Here is a 7,433-nt window from a genome sequence, read left to right as displayed (position 1 = left end):
GGGAGGGGGGGTCTAATTTCTTGTATATCGGGGGAGGGGAGATCTAATTTCTTGTGTATCGGGGAGGGGGGGTCTAATTTCTTGTATATTGGGGGAGGGAAGGTTTAATTTCTTGTATATTGGGGGAGGTTTAATTTCTTGTATATAGGGGGAGGGGAGGTCTGATTTTTTGTATATCGGGGGAGAGGAAGGTCTAATTTCTTGTATATCGGGGGAGGGGAGGTCTTAATGATTTTTTGTATATCGGGGGAGAGGAAGGTCTAATTTCTTGTATATCGGGGGAGGGGAGGTCTAATTTCTTGTGTATCGGGGAGGGGGGGTCTAATTTCTTGTATATCGGGGGAGGGGAGATCTAATTTCTTGTGTATCGGGGAGGGGGGGTCTAATTTCTTGTATATTGGGGGAGGGGAGGTTTAATTTCTTGTATATTGGGGGAGGTTTAATTTCTTGTATATAGGGGGAGGGGAGGTCTGATTTTTTGTATATCGGGGGAGAGGAAGGTCTAATTTCTTGTATATCGGGGGAGGGGAGGTCTTAATGATTTTTTGTATATTGGGGGAGGGAAGGTTTAATTTCTTGTATATTGGGGGAGGTTTAATTTCTTGTATATAGGGGGAGGGGAGGTCTGATTTTTTGTATATCGGGGGAGAGGAAGGTCTAATTTCTTGTATATCGGGGGAGGGGAGGTCTTAATGATTTTTTGTATATCGGGGGAGAGGAAGGTCTAATTTCTTGTATATCGGGGGAGGGGAGGTCTAATTTCTTGTATATCGGGGGAGGGGGAGGTCTAATTTCTTGTATATCAGGGGAGGGGGAGGTCTAATTTCTTGTATATCTGGGGAGGTCTAATTTCTTGTATATCGGGGGCGGTCTAATTAATTTCTTGTATATCGGGGGAGGTCTAATTTCTTGTATATCGGGGGAGAGGGAGGTCTAATTTCTTGTATATCGGGGGAGGGGAGGTCTAATTTCTTGTATATCGGGGGAGGTCTAATTTCTTGTATATCGGGGGAGAGGGAGGTCTAATTTCTTGTATATCGGGGGAGGGGAGGTCTAATTTCTTGTATATTGGGGGAGGGGAGGTCTAATTTCTTGTATATCGGGGGAGGTCTAATTTCTTGTATATCCGGGGAGAGGGAGGTCTAATTTCTTGTATATCGGGGGAGGGGAAGATCTAATTTCTTGTATATCGGGGGAGGGAAGGTCTAATTTCTTGTATATTGGGGGAGGGGAGGTCTGATTTCTTGTATATCGGGGGAGGGGAGGTCTGATTTCTTGTATATCGGGGGAGGGGAGGTCTAATTTCTTGTATATCGGGGGAGGGGAGGTCTAATTTCTTGTATATCGGGGGAGGGGGAGGTTGGCTCCATACAGTTGGTCTATACTGGAGGATAGATTCACCCTCAGGTAAGGAATGACTGAATCCCTCCCAGCCAATCACAGTGATGTATCACGCGTGTGACTGGTGTGTGGGGGGAGGGGATAGGTCATGTCTGAGATTTGGACATGTTGATGTACAGACCAGAGATCCCCCAAAATCACCCAGTAATGGGGAGATGTTGGGGGAGGGGATTAAAGGGAAAGTGACAAATAAAAGGAGATGATGAGAGAAGAGGACACATTTATTATATTGTGGGCGGGGCTGTACTGTGTTTATCAATCAGTCATGTGACCCGATCATCTGCAAATTCATATCCAACATAAAGAGCTTTGTACTCAGGATGATGTTCCCTGCAGATCCACTGCTTCCCCTTTACACCTACTTCTTTATTCTTATCATATTTGCTGCTGAATTAAATAAAAATCTATGCAAATTCATGGAATCATTTTTGTTTATCTAATATCGCAGCAAACACCATAAGATGAATGAAGTAGGTGTAAAGTGGAAGCAGTAGATCTGCAGAGAATATTATTGGGGCCCCTAGCACTTTATATATGAATGTCTCCACATATTTTAGTGTATTTGTGATAATTGATGGGCGGCACACACAATAGGACAGCGCTGTGACACATAATGCTCTTCTAGGTGATAAAGGGAAGACTTACCTTTGTTACAGCAGCAGTCCGGTAGAAGTTATTTCTGGAGGTATTTGAGTTGTTACACATAGCGCAGGTTTTTTTCTATTTATATTGGGGACATAATTGCCCAAATCTGGGGATCAGGAGCCATTTCCACCCTTTAGCCCAGGTTCACACTGGGTGCGATTTCATTCGATTTGAGATGCGATTTCACATGTGAAATCGCATCTCAAATGCCTCCAATTGTCGGCAATGGCGCCGTCCTAATCGGTGCGACGCCGCATCTGCGGCGCTGCACCGATTTCAAAAAGTAGTTCTTGTACTACTTTTTGCGATTTCGAGCCGCGATTTACATAGACATCTGTGCAGAAACCTGCACAGATGTCTCTTAAATCGCGTCCGAAATCGGGACTGCCGGCGGGAGTGAAATCGTGCGAGTTCAGCTGAACTCGCACGGCTTCACTCCCGCAGCCCAGTGTGAACCAGGGCTGACTCTCGGCTGGGGTTCTTTGCATCCATATAACAGATGTTCTACATGACTAAATCTCACATCAATTTTACTGCAAAATCAAAGGGGCCAAAATGTCTCCCCCCCCTCCCCCGAGCAGTAATATATTTCTCTCCCCCTTGGTGGGAGTGGAGATGACCCATCTATAAGGATATACAGTACATACACACACAGCACAAGGCCGTGTTCACACTACGAGATGTTTCTGCAGTTCCTCTGATCTCCACGAGATGGCAGACAGGAAGTCTCTATGGAAGACAGGAAGTGATGTCAGGTACAGACAGGAAGTTCCGGGTGAGAGGTGAGTCGGGAAGAAGTAGTGAGGAGACATTGTTTGAAATAGCAGCAGAGGAGGTAATAAGATCTTATCTTCTATTTACACCCAGTAACCCCGTCATGTCCGTCCTCTTCCTCCATAGTCACTGTGACGTCTTTTATCTCCAGCAGATGATGATACACACATATATAGTGTGGGGACCTAGATTAACCCCTTCAGGATCGGAACATTCCCCCACTTGTGGGGCCGGAACATTCTCCTCATTTTGGAGATGTGTCACCTTTCCCACCAATCACCTTCTCACCTCCTCAGTCTATACTAACAGTTATATGACGTTTATTAGAGATGGGGGTGGGGGGGTATGTAGGGAGGATTGGAATGTGTATGTCTTTATTTTATAAGATTCAAATAGGAAGAAAGAGAGAAAAATATCATTTGTAGTGAATGTCCTGAAAACGAATATCTCCATAATTAGGGGTGAAACGTATCAAAAAACTCACGGTTCGGATCGTTCCTCGGATCGGATAATTTTTCGGATCGGCAAAAAAAAAAAAAGTCTCCCCCACTGTAATATCCACATCTCCCCCCCCCCCCCCCCACTGTAATATCCACATCCCCCCACTGTAATATCCACATCCCCCCACTGTAATATCCACATCTCCTCTTCCCCACTGTAATATCCACATCCCACCCCCACTGTAATATCCACATCCCCCCCCACTGCAGTGGCGTCACTAGGGTTGGTGTCACCCGGTGCAGAAAAAAATGGTGTTACCCCCCCCTCCCAAAAAACAATAGTCCCCCCTCAGTAAAGAAACCCCTTGGTGCAGACACCCCCCCCTCTCAGTACAGACACCCCCCAGGTAGTACAGATAGACCCCCCCCAGGTATTACAGACAGACCCCCCCCCAGGTAGTACAGACAGACCCCCCCAGTATTTTGACTCCCAGTGGTGTGTCCCACGAGTGCTGGCTCCTCTGCTGTGGGTGTAAACAGAGAGGAGGGCCGCTGCCGGGTGTACCAAGATGGCCACGGCTCCGGAGCTAGGCTGAAGCCGGAGCCTTTCCTAATGTTATGGCCTCGGTTTCGGCCTAGCTCCGGAGCCGCGGCCATAACATTAGGAAAGGCCTCGGCCTAGCTCCGGAGCCGCGGCAATCCGCGGATCACAGTGTGTGTCGATCCGAAGGAGGTGACCCGTTTGGATCACGTATCAACTGATCCGTTGCACCACTATCCATAATGATCCCAGTCTCAGATCTTCATCCTAAAATGTGATCAGTAAAGTCTCCGGAGTAGACAGAGATCACAGGAATATGATGTGTCCTGGCAAAGCCTAAAGACAACGTTCATCTATTATTTAGGAGAGGAGGGACGCACCCGGGAGAAATGACTCTATGTACAGATATCTCACAGAGCACCCCTCACAGCTCCCTCCAACCATAGTCAGAGAATCCTATGACATCACACTGACCTCACAGCTCCTCCTCTCAATGTCCCCCCAACCAGAGTCAGAGAATCCGATGACATCACACTGGCCTCACAGCTCCTCCTCTCAATGTCCCTCCAACCAGAGTCAGCAAACCCTATGACATCACACTGACCTCACAGCTCCTCCTCTCAATGTCCCTCCAACCAGAGTCAGCAAACCCTATGACATCACACTGACCTCACAGCTCCTCCTCTCAATGTCCCCCCAACCAGAGTCAGAGAATCCGATGACATCACACTGACCTCACAGCTCCTCCTCCCAATGTCCCTCCAACCAGAGTCAGAGAATCCTATGACATCATACTGACATCACAGCTCCGTCTCTCAATGTCCCTCCAACCAGAGTCAGAGAATCCGATGACATCACACTGACCTCACAGCTCCCTCCAACCATAGTCAGAGAATCCTACGACATCACACTGACCTCACAGCTCCTCCTCTCAATGTCCCTCCAACCAGTCAGAGAATCATATGACATCACATTGGCCTCACAGCTCCTCCTCTCAATGTCCCCCCAACCAGAGTCAGAGAATCCGATGACATCACACTGGCCTCACAGCTCCTCCTCTCAATGTCCCTCCAATCAGAGTCAGCAAACCCTATGACATCACACTGACCTCACAGCTCCTCCTCTCAATGTCCCTCCAACCAGTCAGAGAATCATATGACATCACACTGGCCTCACAGCTCCTCCTCTCAATGTCCCTCCGATCCAAGTCAGAGAACCCTATGACATCACACTGACCTCACAGTTCCTCCTCCCAATGTCCCTCCAACCAGATTCAGAGAATCCTATGACATCACACTGACCTCACAGCTTCTCCTCCCAATGTCCCTCTCACAAGCAAAAGTAAGATTGTTGGTCCCAGAATTCCTTGCAAAAAGCTTTTAACCTACAGAGTGGGGGGGGCCCTGTCTGGGTAAATTATATGTGTAAACAGGGAAGAAGGGGAAAGGAAAAATTTGCTCTTGGTGATAAAATGCGTGAGAAATTAAATGAAAGAATGAAAAATGGACCCTTAGGGTCTTCCTGCTGCTAAACACTACAACCTTGATATCAAGTGCAAAATAGAATGTATACAAACAGTGTAGTGCTGGATAATATGTGGGTAAATTATATCCCAAGTGGAGTTTTGATAAAAAAGGAGACCTGATTGGTGAGGTGAGGAGGATTCTGGGAATGTCATTTGATTTTACTATATGTGTTCAAATCTAGAGTTTTCCTCCTGTGAAGTCTGGATATCCTATGATAATCACATTGCCTCCACCTCCCTCCCTGATAGAATAGAGAAATACAAAGAAGATTCTAGAAGTCACCAGAGAGATCATCAAACTGCTGACAGGAGACATGAGCGGTGCCGGAAAGGACGTCATGATGGACAATCAGCCGCCCCTCACATCACCGGGTAAGAGGAGACTTTATTGTAAAGGAGAGAGCAGTACGGAGGCTCCACCTAGATCCCCCATCATCTGATAAACACATAGAAACAATGTATTCAGTCAGTGTGTGTGTTTCCTACAGATGGATCCAGTAATGGGAACCCACCAGAGAGATGTCCCCGTCCTCAGGATTCCACACTGGTCAATATTAAAGAAGAGATAAAAGAGGAGGATGATGAGGATGGGGTGATGAAGGAGTTGGAGTTTCCAAAAGAACACAAAGATCTGTACCAGGACACCATGGTGCAGTCATCCAGCTACAGAGACCCCCCAGAGAGATGTCCCCGTCCTCTGTATTCCCGGGATTACACACAGAAAGGTCACACCATCCCCCACCATCATCAGGTAGATGAGTGACAATTATTGGTAGTTCTGATTTATACACAGCATGTTTGTTGCAATGAATGTTTTGTTATATATTCAGAGTGGAAACCTTGGGGATGATAATATTGATGTAAAAGAAGAGTATAAAGAGGAGGATGAGGAGTATGGAGTGATGGAGGAGTTTTCAGAAGGACACAAGGATATGATGGAGCCACCTAATACCAGGAACCCACCAGAGAGATGTCCCCGTCCTCTGTATTCCCGGGATTCCACACAGGAAGGTCACACCATCCCCCACCATCATCAGGTAGATGAGGAACAATCACTGATAGTATCATTAGGATCTGTACATTATCTGCATTGTTACCATTGATGTCATTTTTATTCTATATTCAGAGTGGAAACCTGAGAGATACTAAAGTTGAGGTTAAAGAAGAGATAAAAGAGGAGGATGATGAGGATGGGGTGATGGAGGAAGAACACAAAGATCTGTACCAGGACACCATGGTGGAGTCATCCAGCTACAGAAACCCACCAGAGAGATGTCCCCGTCCTCTGTATTCCCGGGATTCCACACAGGAAGGTCACACCATCCCTCCTTATTTAAAGGTTGGTGGGACGGATCATCTAGACATGGACTTGTGGGGGGATGTGTGGATTTTATAGATGTGATGTCACAATAATAAAGCTTATATCTTACAGATGATATTCTCTCTCATTCTCTTGGTTTAGAGTGGAGATCCAATCGATATAGAATTTGAGGTGAAATCAGAAGAAGAAGAGACGTATGTGAGGGATGATCAGCAGTCTATGGAGGAGGATGGAATAACGGGGACATTTATAGAGGAGGACACTCCTACAGAGATCAGCACAGGTGGGTCATTAACCACTTGACCACGGGGCACTTAAACCCCCTTCCTAACCAGACCAATTTTCAGCTTTCGGTGCTCTCACAATTTGAATGACAATTACTCAGTCATACAACACTGTACCCATATGAAATTTCTGTCCTTTTTTTCACACAAATAGAGCTTTCTTTTGGTGGTATTTAATCCCCGTTGGGTTTTTTATTTTTTGCGCTATAAAAGAAAAAATGACTGAAAATTCTGTAAAAAAATTAGTTTTCTTAGGCCCCTTTCAGACGTCCGCTCCACTCATCCGTTTATTACAAGTCCGTTTACGGACTTGTAATACATCCCTATGGGATCGCGTCCATTAGCGGATGGAGCATCCGCTAACGTCCGCGTCCGTCGGGATCCGCTTTTGCGGACGGAAGAAAACCCTATTTTTCTTCCGTCCGGCGGAACGGATCAGATGCAGACGGACAGACGGTCCGTCTGCATCCGATTCCCCATAGGGGAGAGCGGAGCAGAGACA

The 7,433-nt window shown here is 46.5% G+C and overlaps 1 long non-coding RNA gene across 1 annotated transcript; it reads left to right on the top strand.

Moving 5' to 3' along the window:
* The first annotated feature begins 2,843 nt into the window (after positions 1-2,843).
* Positions 2,844-5,853, top strand: LOC120921810. The gene is made up of 3 exons (XR_005744985.1): positions 2,844-2,881; positions 5,576-5,698; positions 5,815-5,853. It is a non-coding gene; the product is annotated as an uncharacterized LOC120921810 (long non-coding RNA).
* Positions 5,854-7,433: the final 1,580 nt, after the last annotated feature.

Source organism: Rana temporaria, assembly GCF_905171775.1.
Source record: "Rana temporaria chromosome 4 unlocalized genomic scaffold, aRanTem1.1 chr4w, whole genome shotgun sequence".
Lineage (NCBI taxonomy): Eukaryota > Metazoa > Chordata > Amphibia > Anura > Ranidae > Rana > Rana temporaria.
The sequence above is the reverse complement of the archived record's forward strand: the minus strand, read 5'-3'. Positions and strand labels throughout refer to the sequence as shown.